Source organism: Eurosta solidaginis, chromosome 2, assembly GCF_040869045.1.
Source record: "Eurosta solidaginis isolate ZX-2024a chromosome 2, ASM4086904v1, whole genome shotgun sequence".
NCBI lineage: Eukaryota > Metazoa > Arthropoda > Insecta > Diptera > Tephritidae > Eurosta > Eurosta solidaginis.
Window position 1 is genome coordinate 48,139,721 of NC_090320.1, and position 17,856 is coordinate 48,157,576.

Sequence of the window (17,856 nt, forward strand, 5' to 3'; positions counted from 1 at the left end):
ACGCGTTTCCACTGATTTAAAACTATGCCCTCAAATCTTCTCTTATTAATCAACTAACCTCTCTCCGCATCATTGTCTGTAATCCAAGGTATATGAGAGAGCAACGACATACTAAAACTCCTTCTTAAACTGAATGAGCTAGCTCTCTGCATCACCACCGTGTCAAGAGAAGGCTCGCCAATTAAAACTTGTATCGCATCCGTGTACATCTTTGTATACAAAAGATACGCCTGCGACCATGAGTAGTCGTAACCGTTTGATACCATATGGCGGCTACATATGTAACATAAGCTACAGAGAGCCTACGATATACTGTACGAACAGCACAACGACTGTTCCCTACAACGCAGTGCAACTAGCCTCAAATAGCAAACATTTCTGCCCTCATACACTCCAAGTGTGGGATGAAATTAATCCCCTCCCTATGGTCAGCCACAGATATTTGACTTGAGTGACATACCTTATGTTGACCCGACCTACACGAATTATCCCGAGACTCAGCCTCTACCAACAAGGGCTGTCGTGACCGATAATAGATTTAGCATCAATGTAATGGATGTGAGTACTCTAGAAGGTCCAAATATCGAATGGGACCATGATGATCTTCGTTTGCCGTCTAGAAGCTACTCACATAACAGATGATTCTGCTAATCGGCTCTCACACTACCTAACGATGCAAATGAGCAGTCAGTACACGTGTCAGTGAAACCGAGAAACGCTGCAAGAATATCGGGCCGCCTTGGAGTTAAATATTCCGAAGCCGGAATGACTGACGAAACTTGCTAGGTATCAGTTAAACTTTTTCAGACAATTTAGCGCCAATTAATGATGATGATGCCCATCACTATTACCATATAATGTCCTCTGGCTATCTTACTAATGATTCTACATTGTGGGATTGAGCGTAGAGTTAACGTCGTCGTTTTAGCATTGTTTATACCCCTCACCAAATATAATGATGGGTGTTACCAAAGACATTCTTTATCATATTTTTCATAACGCAAAAGTCAGTGTTATTTGTCGGTAAATGTTAGTTATTCCATTATGAGTTCAAGTAATACAAGACACGCATTAGGGTCAGCTATACAAACTTGTACCTATTTGTCAGTACCGATGTATGCCAGTGTATGTTTTTAAGCATAGTAAAGCTGCACAGCTCGATTTGCATGTATTTCTCAAATTGAAATTTAAGTTTTTAAATAAATTTGCAAAAGTTCGTATTGATGTTGGATATAACTCTAAATGCATATGTGAGGAGGGCAGTGTATTCAGATAAAATATTTGGTTATGAAACTAAAAAAATTGTGAATAAATATTATTTTAGAATAAGTAAAATCGTGTTGTGTGTAGAGCTTTGAATTCCATAAAAACTAAGATTTGCACAGTGTACCCTGGCTCTCCCCTCAAATCGCGTAAGCTGCCATACCAGCATAACCTCAAGATACCTTATCTTTGTAAAAGTCAAAGCAACCGTGACAATGAGAATGACAACTCGCATTGCTACTGTGTTACGGGAACGATTGTTGTAGGTTGTTCATTGGGTTTGCTGCAATATTTTAGCTGCTGTTGCCACCAACAACGGAAGCCACTAGGCCATGGTAATAACAATAATAATCAACACCCACACATTAACCGCTAAAGCAAAAGCCAGAGACACGTAAAACCGCAAGCCGAACAGCTAATGCAAAAAAGTGCAAAACGAAAATAGACAATGAAAAGGACAGATAAAAATCAAAGGGAAAAAGCAGTAGAATGGGAGTGAAGAATTCCATAGCAAGCAGGGACCCATTTATTGCAGTTATTTTTTTTAAGCCTAAAAAGTCGCGTTAAAAATGTTTCGATGTCACAGGGGTCTCCAAACCATTCTCATGACAAAAGTACAATATTTAAATCAAGACTGATACATTCAATTTCATTATAGTTAAGTCGGAAAGTTCCCAGTCCTGAAAAGTTGAAATGTTTAGAGAAAGTGGCTATTTTTAGAAAAGAAAAAACGCTCATTAAAAAGTAACCGGTTACAAAAAAGTAACACGTTCCAAAAAAGTAACCGGTTCCAAAAAAAGTAACTCGTTCCAAAAAAGTAACCGGTTCCAAAAACGTACCGGTTCCAAGAAAGTAACCGGTTCCCAAAAAGTAACCGGTTCCAAAAAAGTTACCGATTCCGAAAAACGTAACCGATGCCAAGACAAGTAACTGGTTCCAAAAAAGTAGCTGGTTCCGAATAATTAAACCGATTAAAAAAAACCCGGATTCAAAAACGTAACCGCCTGCAAAAACTAACCAGTTCCAAAAATAACCGCCTCAGAAAAAGCAGCCAGTTCGAAAAAAGTAGCCGCTTTGAAAAGAATAACCATTTCCAGAAAAGTAAGCGGATCAAAAAAAGTAGCTGGTTCCAAAAAATTAAGCGATGCCAAAAATATAACAGTTTATAAAAATAACCGGCTCCCAAAAATTAACCAGCTCCAAAAAAGTAACCAGTTCAAAAAAGTACCTGAATGCGAATAATTAAACGTTGCACAAAAATATAACCGGTTTCAAAAAATAACAATTTTCAAAAAAATATAACCGGTTTAAAAAAATAAATCGGCTACAAAAAATTTAACTAGTTCCAAAAAAGTATCCTGTTCCGACAGATCAACAGGTTACGAAAAATAACCAATTCCAAAAAGTTACCGCTTCAGAAAAAGCAACCTGGGGCAAAGAGTAACCTATTCCAAAAAAGTAGTCGCTATCAAAAAAGTAACCGTTTCGAAAAAGAAACCGGATCCAAAAGAGTAGGTGGCACAAAAAAATTAAACGGTGCCCAAAAAATATATCCGGCTTCAAAAAAGCAAGAGGATCCCAAAAATTAAACTGTTCCAAACGACCAGTTCCGACAAATTAACATGATACAGAAAGGCAACCAGCACCAAAAAAGTATCCAGTTTTAAAAAAGGAACTGATTCTAAAAAAACTAACCGGTTCCGTAAAATGTAACCGGTTCCAAGACAAGTAACTGGTTCCAAAAAAGTAGCTGGTTCCGAATAATTAAACCGGTTTCAAAAAAATAACCGGCTTCTAAAAAATAACCGGCTTCAAGAACTAACCAGTTCCAAAAAAGTAACCGCTTCAGAAAAGAACCCGGTACCAAAAAAATAGCCGCTTTCAATAGAATAACTATTTCCAGAAAAGTAACCGGATCAAAAAAGTAGCTGATTCCAAAAAATTAAGCGATGCCAAAAACATAACGGGTTTAAAACCGGCTCCAAAAATTAACCCAAATTATAACCGGTTTCGAAAAATAACCGGTTTCAAAAAAATAACCGGCTTCAAAAAAGTAATCGACTCCAAAAAAGTTACCGCTTCGGAAAAAGAAACCCGTTCCAAACAGTAACCAGTTCCAAAAAATTTCCCGCTTTCAAAAGAGTAACCGGATCCAAAGGAGTAGCTAGTACAAAAAAATATATCAAAAATATATCCGGCTTAAAAAGCCACGGGCTCCCAAAAATTAACCAGTTCCAAGCAACCGGTTCCGACAAATTAACATGATACAGAAAAGCAACCAGTTCCAAAAAAGTAGCCGGGTTTTAAAAAGCTACTGATTCCAAAAAAAGTTACAAGTTCTTAAAAAGTAACCGGTTCCAAAAAGTAGCTAGTTCCAAAAAAGTAATCGGAATCAAAAAAGTAATCATTTCCACAAAAGTAATCGGTTCCATAAAAGTAACAAATTCCATAAAAGTAACCGATTCCAAAAAAGTAACCGGTTCCAAAAAAGTGCTCAGTTCCAAACAAGTAATTGATTCTAAATACGTAGCGTTTTACGGGTTAGAATATACCCGCGATAGGTATGTCGTCGTAAGAGGCGACTAAAATACCAAATAGATTCAAGGGGTTGTATAGCGCAACCCTTTCAAAGGGTTACCAGCGCATTATATAGCTTCTCCAACCCAATTGTCAACCTCACCTATCCGTGGCGAATGCTGTTTCATTAACAGCCGAGGCGACCCCGAACTCCTCATGGATCTCGGGGGTGGGAGTGCGGTATAGCTTAGAAGGTCGCATGTGGTCATAAGAAGTCGTTCCCGAAATGGTCGGACTTGGTACCGGAACGTACCGGATCTGCATTCGGCAAAGGATCATCAACATCGACAACACTCGCCAAGGCCTTCGGTGAGTGTCCTTATCGCTACAACAACAAGTAGCGTGTTCCAAAAAAGTAACCAGTTCCAAAAAAATAATCCGTTGCAAAAATTACTCGGTTCAAAAAAAAGTTCTGAGTTCTAAAAAAGTAATTGATTCTAAGCAATTAACCAGTGCTAGAAAGTAACATAAAATAAATATTAACAATTAACCAGTGCTAGAAAGTAACATAAAATAAATAGTAACCGGTTTCAAGAACTTAACCAGTAATAATAGTAATCTGTTCCAAAAACGAAACCAGTTCCAAATAAGTAGCCTGTTCTAAATAAGTAGCCGGAACCAAAGAAGTAATTGATTCCGAAAAAATTGATTATGTTGAAAAAATTTTATTTTCTGCTTTGGTGAAGCTCGCTCCCCCGGCGTCACCTTCTTCCTTCTTCATCAACGCATCTATAATAGATCGATCACTGGTAGAACCAGCTAATAAATTCAATTGCCACATTTCAACCAAATCGGAGAATTAGTTTCGGTATCGGCACAAGTGGTCCCTCAGAAATCTTTTAAAGTATTACTTATTGACTGCTGAGTGAAATTATACCCTATATCGAAAACGTCCTATCTCAGAAAACGGTTTAATAACGTCCTAATTAGGAATCTGTTTTAAAAACGCCCCATCTGAGCCTAAATTCAATACATTTTTCCGTTATCTGTGACATTTATGAAAAAAAAAACGAGATAGTGCCTTCTTCAACCGAACTCTGAGTTCAGGCGTTTTTTAAAAATTTTAAATAGGGTGTTTTAGAAAAATATTGTCAGATAGAGCATTTTCAAACCGGCAGCTGAGATAGGATGATCTTCGACTCAGCCGCCGATATACACAGTTTTAAGTTTAAAAATTATTTTTATTAACCGAACTTTCTTCCATCCCTAATTCTACTCGGATACTTTTGATAGCAGATCTTTGCGTTTGACAAACAAAAGAATAGAAAGTCACTTTATCTCTTTGACTGCACACAGAGGACATTGTCGTCTATGACAAAAAAACATTATTTGTTGCAATGCCAAATACACAATAGCCAAAGAATATCCAGCAACAAGTCGATGCTTCTAAGAATGCTGCAGTGAACACTGATTTTATCAGAAAAATGTACTGGTTAATAACTAGTATTCTTGGTATTACAACCGAACTGGTCTGAAAAAAGACAAAAAGTCAAGTGAATGAGTTACTTAGTTACCTACTTAATTGGCTATTAACCGTTTAAACGGTTATGGCCGTCCAAGAAAGCGCGCCAGTCGCTTAAGGCCTAGCCAGCGTTGCCGCTGCGTTTTTCTGTCGAACACTCCCAGAGCCGCTTCACCTGATATTGTCATGGACCTTGCTTCTGCATCATAGAGCAGGACGCATACGATACGTGACATGTAGAGCATGATTTTGTTTTGCCGAGAGAGGAAATAACTTTTCAATTACCCACCTAGTCCAAAGTAGCATTTATTGGCAATAGGTATTCTGCGCTAAATTTCTGAACTGATGTTGTTGTTGGTGTTAATGCTGGTTGTAGTAGTAGTAGTAGTGGAAGGAGTAGGGTCTTCGGTATACTGTGCTGGTCCAGAAATAAACAGATCCTACAAGCTGGCAGATCACTGTAGTGTTTTTCAAGCGGAAGTATTAGCCGTAACCAAAGCAGTAGAAACACTGGAAGAGAATAGCTTAAACCGCAGCCGTGTTAACTTTTATAATGATAGCCAATCAGAAATTAAGACAATAAACTCGCATAGCACAGCATCTAAAAGTGTGTTAGAGTGTAAGCAATGAATCGAAAACGGGGAAAGCGTATATATGTATTGGGTTACAGGGTTTTATTAAAAGCTAAATAGGGCGCATCCCTTATAGCTTGCTCCGTAGAATTCCCAATTAGATTGGGCGAGATTAAGAGAAGTCGAGAGGTGCACATGATCGATCAAGCGGGGCTATAAAGTGTCGAATATTATGTGTAGGTCTTACAATCTTAGACTAACAAAGTTGCTTCTATCATTAAACAGAGGGTACTCTAGACTCATGACGGGTATTCTAACTGGACACTGCCTTCTGGCGTCACATACCTTTAAATTAGGCTTGGTCAATGATAGCAGATGTCGGAAGTGGGGGTTGGAGGAGGAAGCGGTCGAGTACGTTTTGTGCTCGTGCCCTGCGGTTTCATGGCTAAGACAACAGCTATTAAGAATGATACAGCTGTCAGATCTAGAAGCAGCAAGTGGCACAGGTTCTATAAAGCTTATAGTGTTTGCCAAGATCACGGAGTTATTTTATAACATAGGTCCTGGTTTTTGATAGGGTTTTTCAATTTGGTCGTTAAATAAAACTTCTGCTAACACTATGGAGAGTGTTACATGAGGTCCACATGAACCGGCCAGTCTAGCCTAACCTAACCTAATGTTGGTTCCCAAATAAAAAAAGCCTTTTACTATTTCAAAATTATGGCTGCCAACAGGGTCGTGGTTGCCGAGGCGCAAATGCGCTGACTCTTTGCTCGATGACAGCAGTTACATCGAACGAATCGTCTAAGCGCCGGATATACCCGAAAATTGTTTAGGGTCATTAGATGTCAACAAAAAAAAAAAAAAAAAAACGACTTGAAAACTTCTTCCAACCTCATTTTAACACAAAAATGGACATCCCAGGTGTTCCTTCAATATTAAGCTGCTTGAGGGACAACTGTAAGAGTTGAACCCAGAATGATCACAAAGTACTTCTTCTTCATATGACAATATAAGCGAGACTCGCTTTAATGCTGTCGACACAACATTTGAAATATATTAGTATAGTAGAAAACCCTGCAGACGTTCTTCTGCCCTAACTTCGGTCTAGCTGCATAACTTTTAATAAGTTTTTACCTCTTACTCTCCCTCCCCTCTCCCCCTTTTGTATCATTTTATTCACTCCTTTCCCTGCGTCTCTTTCACCCTCTCCGTCTTTTCGAACCGTTCTTTTCTTTTTAGCTCCCTATCCTTCTCCCCCCTCCGCTCCATCTATCGCTATATCTCTATTTTCGCTTAACTCTATCACTTCCCTGTATCTTTCTCTTTCCATCGTTTTCTTCCTAGTTCTCCATCCTTATTACCAGTCCCATCCCCAGTTCCAGCCACAATCCTAGTCAGAGAAGCAGTCCCAGAGGGTTGTATGTGTTTTTGTATGCTGCTTCATTAAAAAATATAAAGAAACAATTTGGTCTAAAAAAAAAATAAATTAAGGGGGAGACTACCATTACTATTTTGGGATTTGAAAAATAGATAGGATCCGATTCTCAGACCTACTCAATATGCTCACAAAATTTCATGAGATTCGGTCGAGCCGTTTCGTAGGAGTTCAACTACTAAGACTGTGACACGGATACTTATACATAAGATACTAGCAGACCCGTCAGACGTTGTTCTGCCCTAAATTTGGTATATCTGCATAAATGTTAATAAGCTTTTTCTCTCTAACTCTGCCCTCCCCTCTTCACGTCTTCTTAATAATTTTATTCTCTCCTTCCTCCGTCTTTTTCGCTTCATCTATCTCTATTTTCATCTCACTATATCTCTTTCTCAGTCTCCTTATCCTTCCCTCTTTTCTCTTCTCTCAAGTTTTTCCCATTCTTCTTCATCCCTTATTGCCAGTCCCAGAGTGCGGTATGTATTTTGTTCCAGCCCCATTCCGAGTCTCAGTCCCTATCCTAGTCCTAATCTCATTCCTAGCCCGTCTCTTCTCTACTCTGTCTACTTCCCCGTCTCTGGTCTACTTCCCCGAAAAAAGGATCTTAAGTACTAATATAGGCAAATTTATATACCAAATTTCAGGCAAATCGAATAGGAATTATGTAAATAGGTATGTGGGTATTATTAAATCATGCTTTTCTTCGGCTTCGCATGCATATTTATCAGTTTTGCCAGGTTGATGCAACTAAATCGAATATCACAATGAAAATTTATTTAGAGCTCTGAGCAACTGCTTTCATTAGATATCCATCTTACACACACATTCTAGGGGTATCCGGGTCCACGTTTTGGCCTATATCTCGAGACCCTAGTCACCCAGCGGTATGAATTAGTCTGTACTAAAGCACACATCAACAGCTTCAATTTGATACCCATAGTGTAAAAACACATCCTAGTGTTACCCTGATCCACGTTTTGCCTATATCTCAAGACTCTAGTCACAAATAGATATGAAAATTACCCTGTACTAAAGCACTCATCAACAGCTTTCATTTGTTATCCATATTCTATAAACACATTCTAAGGGTACCCGGGTCCACATTTTGGCCTATATCGCGAGACCCTAGTCACCCACGGGTACGAAAAATACCCCGTATCAAAGTACTCATAAACAGGTTCCATTTGATGCCTACATTGTACAAACATAACCCAGGATTACCCAGTTTTGATGTCAAGACCCTATCCAGAACGTGATAAAAAGTATCCTATGTCTGTCTCCTGGTTCTAAGCTACCCCTCCACCAATTTTCAGCCAAATCTGTTCAACCGTTCTTGAGTTATAAATAGTGTAACACATTAGAAACTTCAAAAATAACAGTATTTCTCCACTATTTAATGGATGTTATTATACAATCTACAAACTTCAATCACTCTATCTATTAAAAAAAAGCGCATGAAAATCCGTGGCGTAGTTTTAAGGGTTTAAGCATTCAAAGGGACATGGGACAGCAAAAGCGACTTTGTTTTATAATATGTGGTGATAATGACACATGCAAAAATATAAAAAAATAAAACTTTTTTGAAGAATTTTAAGGAAATGTTTAATATTTTTAACGAAAGATTATTTTTCAATAGATGAATGCATTCTTAACCATTTATGTTGCATTAATATGTATGTACATACCTATGTCAAGCTGATAAGATATGAAACCTACGCCCGAAGTTAAATAACGCAGCGAATGCTATATATGTACGTATGTATGTGTCGCATCATGCCTCACTCAAAAGCAATTAGCGCGCACAGCTGACACCGAACAATCACACACACGAATTTTTTGGTAAAAATGTTACTTTTGTTTAAACAATTTGGCTGATATGAGAATCAAGTATTTTTTTTTGATGCAGAACGAAGGTAGATATTTCAAAGTTTTACTGAAAAGTAAAATTTTTCAAATCCATCCTTCCGTTTATGAGTTATAGCTGTGTAAACAAAAATTTTATGATTTTTTACTACATTTTGGCAATTTGCCACGCCCTTATAATATATACCTTCAAATTATATTAACTGTACCATCTCACGTAGCTAAGCTTTCAAATGCAAAAAACCGTTTTAAAATCGGAGCAATCTGTGTGAAGTTATGTGCATACATGGCATTTAGTGACTTTATTTTATAAGATTTATAGATGTTCAGATAGCTCAGGTTTTCTTTGTCTAAGCAAACCCCTAAGCGCCCAATTTTATATGAAGCGGTGACACTTCATCTTAATAGTCACTAATATCAATAATAATTTATAAAAGCATTCAGGTTCACAGTCACTCTTTGAAATACGTGAAAGATTTCGTATCATACAATATTTTATTAAACAACGCATCGCATTGCATCGAAGAGAATTCTACATAATCTGTTCCTCAATTAGTTGAGATACTTTCTACTTACAAGTAGGAGCAAGTTTTTGGAGAACTCTCTCTACAAAGTTTTAATCATCTCAATTATAAGGCGCCACCCGTCCATACATATTCTATGAACCAGGGCGTCTCTAAATCGGAGTAACATTCACCACGTAGAATATCCTCAGTTGATTGTGTAACAAAGGTATTTGTCTCACTAGTTATGATAGGAATTCACTCTAATTTGAAGATTGTTTGCGGCTAGTTGGTTTGACTAGGTTATTTGCACATTAACAGCATTATGACATTAGAACCATAACTCTTTGTCGCAGGCAACATTTCTTTGCTATCTTTTACTAGTGCTTAGATTTTTTAATTTTTTTTTTAATTTGATATGTTGGTTTATTTTTTCGAGATGAAGCTTGCATGGTTCAGCGATACTTAGCAGTGAGAACAAGATTATAAGAGAAGTGTTTTGATTCACCTTTTAGGGGAACACATGATTACTGTTTAAATTAATTTAGCGAACCGAAGTTGTCATTGAAAGTGCTTTAGTTTATTTTAAGGTAGAACGTGATGATCTTCTCAGTTCTGAAATACACTCGAAAAGTTTCTTGAACACTGAGATTGTATTTTGAAAAACTTTCTGAAGCATACTTGATGTTTAATATTCCTCACGACCCCGTTTCTGGATTATTCATTGATGAACTTATTTTACTTTGCTTGATATCTACAACTAACGCCCTTCAGCTGCCACAAAATGCCAAAGTCCGGAAACCAACTGAAAAGAGTGCTGACACCCAGTCATTTTACTCAGAAAAAATCATTTGTAAATTATGGCACACAAGCGCCTTTAAGATGCAATAAAACCGTATGAAGGAGTTGAAGTCGTCTAACATTAATGTCACAATGGATATGCCATGGATATATGCATAAAGGTATTATGTTTTTAACATAATAACAATAGCAATAACAATAACAATGACCAAGTTACAAATAGCACAATAACGGACAATAACACTGACAGCGAGAGAAACAAGTTGTTTGGTTCGTCGGTGTAGTTGGTTGGAAGCGACTAAATGCTTGGGCTGTCGAACAGTTGCTAAATAGGCGCATTAAATTGTTAATGATGATGTCAAGTTACCCTATTGCATATGCGTATGTGTATAAAGTTTTTGTTGATATGTTAATATGTAACTCAAGCCCTCTATGCCTCATAACAGCACTTCATGTTTAACTAGCGTACCCGGCGGACGTTGTCCTGCCGGAAAATTGAATTTTCTCCAATTAAAAAATGTTACTTCCTTCTCTCCTTATCTTACTCTCCCTCGTATTCTCTATCATCCATCATTTTACCACTCCTAATTTCACTCTTACTATTACTTCCAATACCTCTTTTCCCTACTTTCACTCCCACTCTCGCCCCTGCTCCCACTCTCATTTCCGATTCTCGCTGCTACTCCTAATCCCACTTGTCGAAGTTGTTTACGAATGGTTGGGAAAGCAGAAAGGGGTGTGTACTGTCAATAACTTGTAGTCATCCGAAGGTTTAGGCTACCTGGCCACTGCAGCGTCTTCCAAGCTAAAATCGCTGCTACCAATGATGCGGTGTACGGGATGCTATCCCGTGCGTCATGTGTAAGGGAATTTTACATCTACTCGGACAGTCAGTCGGCTAACAAAGCGCTGAGTTCCAAAACTGTGTGGTCGAGCGTAGTCGGTGAGTCGGTTATTCGGGTGCAATCACAAAACGACATCCCTGGAAACTGTCACACAGATCTCTTAGCCGTAGCTGGTACATGCGAACAGCAGGGGTGAATGCCAGCAGGGAAATACATCGCCTGCCATTTGCGGTCTGCTCCTCGACGTTGAGCCTCCGGTCCGGGTGTCGAAATCCCACTGGCTAGTTGTTAATAACAAATGCTCAGCGACGTTATTAGGGTTCACTAAAGCCCATCACTCAATTGTGATTGCAGCGCTATAGTCATTCAAGCAGTGGAGTCACCCAATAACTTCATGCTAAACTGACGAGCTTCTGCAACGACAAGGCGTAAATATCTTATCCGGTAGTACCTATATCTTTGTTACGCAGCAATTCATTTAGGGATAAGAAATCAGTGTCGCCATTAGTATGTGGTATTATAGCCAACCGTAAGCTGCTTCCATCTTGTTGGAGCAGCGGCCCCCAGCCTAACCTAAGTGAAGGGTGATCACAGAAATGTTCGCAGTTTGGGTTTTCTGCAAAAAAGTTTAATAAAAGCTGTTTCGGAAATCGGACCATGTCCGTATGGTATGTGAATCTAGTCTTCTTAACCCTGTGATACAGAGATATTAGTACATCAAAATATTTATAAAGAATTAATGACTCAAATATCAAGTTAAAATAAGTAACTACAGAATGTTTCATGGAGAAAGTCGAATAGGGAAAGATGGCATTGAGGCTGAAGCTCTAAACTAAATCACTTTTTATACAACGCTGATACTTGCTGAGATACAAAACTAAAATATTTCAATATTTATTGACAGATAATAGTATTTTAATTTCATCAAAAACGAAGCCACTTCAACTTATTTTATTAAAAGTAAATTGAAAACAAGCATCATCAAAGAAGACTTTTAATGAAATATTTTAAGTATTGTGGAACCACTTAAGTTGTTTTCTTCAACAAAAACTATGCGTAGATATAAATTAAGTTTAAATAAAAAAGTTTTGCTATGTTTTTATACCCAGCTGTACTTGTACACAGGGTATTATAACTTTGATTGGATAACGGTTGGTTGTACAGGTATAAAGGAATATATACTTCCATATATTAAAATCATCAGTATCGAGAAAAATTTTGAATAAGCCATGTCCGTCCGTCTGTCCGTTCGTTACGACGATAACCACGCCCACTTTTTCGGTATCGAAATTTTAGAAAAACAGCAAAATGAGATGATTCAAAAAGAAATGCCAAGAAGCTAATGAAATTCGGTAGGGGGATTGGTTTTATGACGCAAAACATAAATTCCAAAAATTTCGCAGTATGGGCTATGGGCGTGGCACCACCCAGCCCTTAACGGGCAATAACGTTTTTTAGTACAATGGAACCTATGTTTTTAAGTTTATTGTTCTGTTATATCATTATTTTAAAATAAATAGTTTTTGTAGGGAAATCCCAATATTGATGGAAAACTGAATATTTAGCAGTTCAAGTTCATTAGTGGTAGCCTCTATATGTGTTATTGCACAGTCTTATAACATTATTAGGCCCGGTTTTTCAGTAAAAGTTCAACTCAGATTTTCAGTTAAACTACGCTTAAACTTATTCTGCAGTTTTTCAGTCTAATTTAACTGAAGTTTAAGCTTAGCTTAAGCGGCCGATCTGGCAGGGTTTAACTCTAGTTAACCTATCAGTTATTTGCGTTCGTTCGAAATGGCGTCGAATATACCCAACAAGCATTTGGGCTTGAGTATCATTAGAACTCATGTTGATAACTAGGCATACTTCTAAAATCTCAAGAGTTGTTTCGAAACAGTGGCTCAACTCGAGAATCATAGCGCACTCAGCAAAATAGGGAATTTTCATAAAGCAAAAAATGATATTACTTAATTTAAAAAAATTTAATTCCCAACTTGTGGTTCTTTAACTGGACTCGAGTGTAAGATTCCATACAACAGTATTTTCACGAAAATAAAATAAAATACATACTAATTAATGATTAATCACGCTTCAATACTGCTATCAACCAGGTGTTTATTTCTCACAATAAACCGCTGTTGGTTTTGGTGGTACCACCTTGGAGTTTTTTTTCAACTTCAGCTCAACTCAATATCCAATGTAGGATATCAACTGGAGAAATGTGTTGAATATTCGTTTGAGAACTGTACATATCTCAAAATCTCTCAAAGAACTCTACATTTTACAAAATTTCTCAAAAGTGGGATAGTGATTGGAGAATGAAGTTGAATATCAACTCGAGAACTAGCTGGTTTAAGAATAATTAAATAATGATGTTGGATATCACTTCCGGAACTAGATATATATTTCACTGAAGAACTTTTTTTCCATGTTTGTTGGGAAAACGAAACCCAGCTGTTGCCGTATCTGCAAATTATCTAGATAATAAAAAAACCAATGTTGCCGCACAAAAAAGCATACTCGAAAGGCGGCCTTAAACTGTGACTGAAAACCTGCTCAGTAGTTTAACTGGAGTTTAATTTTGACCAGAGTTTAAGCAAACTTAGTTTAAGCTTAGCTTAACCAACTGCTGAAAAGCCGAGCCTTAAACGCTCAAAGCAAACAACAACAGCATTTCAAGTGCGCAGCTGGGTATGTAATGTTCGGTTTCACCCGAACTTAGACTTTCTTACTTGTTTTTATTGTTCTTAAACATATTTATTTCCACACGCATTAGTATACTACAAGCATCCAAGTACATACATAATTATGTTTTTTCTTTAATTTAAATTGATTGTGCATCATAATGTGTATGAGTTAAGCGAGAAAATATAGCCCTAAAAAAATTGATTAATTTCATAATAATCCCATCGAAGACACTTCAAAAGCTTTCAAATTCAAGTGAATGAATACAAAAACAAAAATTAAACAAATTTATAATTGATGAGCGAGAATACAAAAAAGTGCAGGAGGCATCGATAATGCCCCAGAAAAAAATAAAAAAAGTCTACATAGGGAACAGAACAAAAAACAATTAAAGCAGCAGTGAAAGTAGCAACAGAATTCAAATTCATTTTAGTTGCAATAAAGCATACAAGTGAAAATTAATATACACATATATCAAGCACACAACATGGGTCATTCCATGGCAAAATGTTTAGTCCCAAATGCTTGGTGATTTCCTGGAACATTTTCTGTTTAGATGAATTGTGTTCGAAACTTGTGCCTCATATGACAACTAATTTTAAGCAGAGGCCTCAAAAGACTAACTTTGTGTATAGTATTATTACCAGGAGCTAAGAATTAAAAATATTTTAAAACGTATAATTCTAAGACCCCATGAGCCCCATGCCAGACCTTCGCCATTTGATAAAAGCTGGAGCAATGGCTAAGAGAAAGGTGAGAAAGGGGCCCGCAACAGGGGTGTTTTTTCGGTCTTGAGGATAGTGGCTATTCTTGAGGATAGTGGCAGCGAATTGTAGCTTATGCCGAAGACCTGCGGGCTTTTTCCAATAATAGTACATTGGCTGTACGATATGGTAGTCAGCTCGGTTCTCTTCTATGGCGTTCTGGTCTGAATAGAGCACTAGACACTTCTCCACTGTCAAAAGATTGAAAGCAGTGCAGCGATTGGCGATGGCTGGATTAAGCGGGACCATTCGTACAATGACTACACTGGCACTAAACGCAATGCTAACTCTGTACCCGTGTGACATCGTGGGCAAATGGTCGCACCGCGGGTGGCAATACGGCTTCGAGGCGCGGGATATAAGCTTGTGAATTCTTGCCAGGACATGCTACTATGCGCCGACTTCCGCTACTGTTGATACATTCACTACTTATATTCCCTGAAAGGATGAATGGAGGCTAGAATAAATATGACACAGTATACTGACGATCCTGTTAACGGATTGATCGAGGGACGGAAGGGTGGAGCGTATAGTATGCTGTTGTTCTCTGTGTTGACCGGAAGTTTAGGCTGCCCAACCACTGCAGCGTCTTTTAAGCGGAAGATGCTATCCTCGGAATTTAACACCTACTTAGATAGTGAGGCGGCTATCAAAGGCTACGCTCTGCCATCGTGAGGTCAAGGGCTGTGAGGGATTTCTTGACCTCCTTGACGTGTATCTAACTACTTTTTGTTAAAAATTATGTGGGGGGCAGGAATATTCTTATGCCCTTTCCGGCAGATATTTTTACACGGACGGATTGAACATGCCTATCAGTAGTGACTTTGGGACTCCGTTGGCCACTTGATTCTGCTTCTGTACAGGCGGGCTTCGAGTCAGCTTAGAAAAAGCTGCCTTGTGCCGATATCTTTCTTGCCCGATGTTGACTCCCAGTGCTCGGCCGAGCCGTTATGATTTACAAAAGCTCCTGTAACCATGGTTATTAGAGTGTTTACAGGGCACTGTCCTATGGGGGTACATGCGGTACACTTTAAAATACTGGACAGCCTCAGCTGTGTTTGCTGTTTCGAGGACGACGAGGTGGAATCATCCAGTCACATCATGCTTAGCTGTCCAGCCTTTGTGCGGATGAAGCGTACAAGTGAGCTGTTCTTGAAGTGGACAGCTGCCAACCAACCCAACCTAATACCCTACAGGCTTGTCTCTATATTTCAGATACCTACGGCGATAGCGAAGAACACACTGCTCCATTTACTTCCCAATGGTAGTACCTGGGTTCTCTTGAATTATGTTGCTAATATTGCTTGAAAGTCGTTTTGTTGTGTAAATGAACACTTTGGCCTATGTATACCTTAGATTATTCAGTACTCCCCTAACTGATCAGTGGCTTTAATAAAGCCTTTTTATATGGCAACAGCATAGATCACCTGTGTGGTGTGTATTCATGACATTCTTGTATGGAGACATATCCCAGAAAACCTTTATTTTAGAAACTATGCTTTATCTACCACAAATGTCTATTGATTTGATCGCCGTGGTGTGTGCGCATCAACCTGGTGGGTTTTCATTCGTGAAATCTCTGAATAAGTATAAAATTCGGTTTTCCGTATTCGCAGTAATTTTGGTCTACTTGAGTTTAAGACCTTAAACCTTCGCTTCCCAAGGCAGTCGGTTCTACGTACCGGAGCGACTCGGGATTTTTCCCGACCAAGGACTGTCATTTCAGTGTGACCCCATTTAATTTGTTTCGTCCCTCCCACAAATTGTCATCCTCCCAGCAGCTCCTTGCAGCAGGACTGCTACATATTCTCTTATTCCGGGAAGGTATAGAACCCAATCCGGGTCCGTCCCCTGACCCCGGTCCCGAGAAATGGTTTTGCTGCATTTGCCAGAAAAGAATCTTTTTAGGACGGTCATACTCTGTTCAGTGTGTCTCGTGCAAGGAATGGTTGCATCGGACAGGTTGTTCTGGGCTTGATCCCAAAACCCGACGTCCACGTAACTTTTAAAAATCTTTTGTGGCTCCTTGCTGCTCACGCCCAAGGGCGTCCCGTAGTCTACGCCTAAGCGCCCCTCCACTACCTTCCTTCGCTGCTCAGCAAGCCACAACAAGTACCCGCTGCTGCTCGCGCCCCACGGCGCCAACAACTCAAACAGCTGATACCACTCATAACTACTACCTTCGTAGTAGAGCTGGTAGCAATGCTGAGCATCAGCCCCTGCCCCCGTCTTCTTCTCCCCCCTCTTTTCTGGCAGCAATCGTGCAGGTCAGGGAAACAGACTCTTAGTCCCTACCTCCGTTTGCACCGTCTGCCAGCACAGAATATATAGGTTTGCGACATCCGCTCAATGCAGCTCCTGCCTTGGGTGGTGCCACTTTCCTAGATGTTCTGGTCTCCGCGACGGCAACCCCTCGACGGGTTTCATCGCGCCATGTTGCCAGGTCGCAAACCCAAGTCATCCGGGTACCCCAATGCTTGCCCAAGGGCGCCCAGTCCCAAGGCCACAACAGCAATTGCGTCCTGGCCTTCCACAACCTAGGCGTAGTCACCCGTCACTTACCCCTAGAGTGGCGGCGTCACCCCTCATGCACTTCAGAATTCTGCAGTTAAACTGTAATGGACTAACTGGGAAGATTACGGAGATAGTCGATTTCATGAAGCGGCACAACATCCGCATTGCTGCGATTCAAGAGACTAAACTCACAGCAAGATCTGCATTGCAGACCTGCTCTGGGTATAATGTCCACAGGAAGGACCGCGAGAGCGGAAATGGAGGCGGCCTCGCGTTTATTATACACCACTCTGTGCAATATCATATATTTGATCCTGGCATCGACCGCGGGGACAATGTCTTAGAACGTCAAGGCCTATCTGTCCGGTCAGGCGATGCAAATCTAGAAATCATCAACATCTACATCCCTCCTGTCACCTGTTGCCCCAGTGGATACCGCCCTAAAATCGAGGCCTTACTCACTGGCAACAATCGCATTATCTTAGGGGATTTCAATGCCCATCACGACCTATGGCATTCAAACTTTCGGGCGGACAGTAGGGGTGAGATGTTGGCGGATCAAATAGAAG

At 39.3% G+C, this 17,856-nt stretch overlaps 2 protein-coding genes across 3 annotated transcripts in view; one reads left to right on the forward strand and one right to left on the reverse strand.

Annotated features, from left to right (window-relative positions):
* The window catches only part of wb (wing blister), a 456,603-nt gene that overhangs the window by 269,832 nt on the left and 168,915 nt on the right, over window positions 1–17,856 (reverse strand). The gene's annotated exons all lie outside the window — the stretch shown is intronic.
* LOC137239687 (uncharacterized) overlaps window positions 1–17,856 on the forward strand; it is a 568,632-nt gene that overhangs the window by 193,904 nt on the left and 356,872 nt on the right. The gene's annotated exons all lie outside the window — the stretch shown is intronic.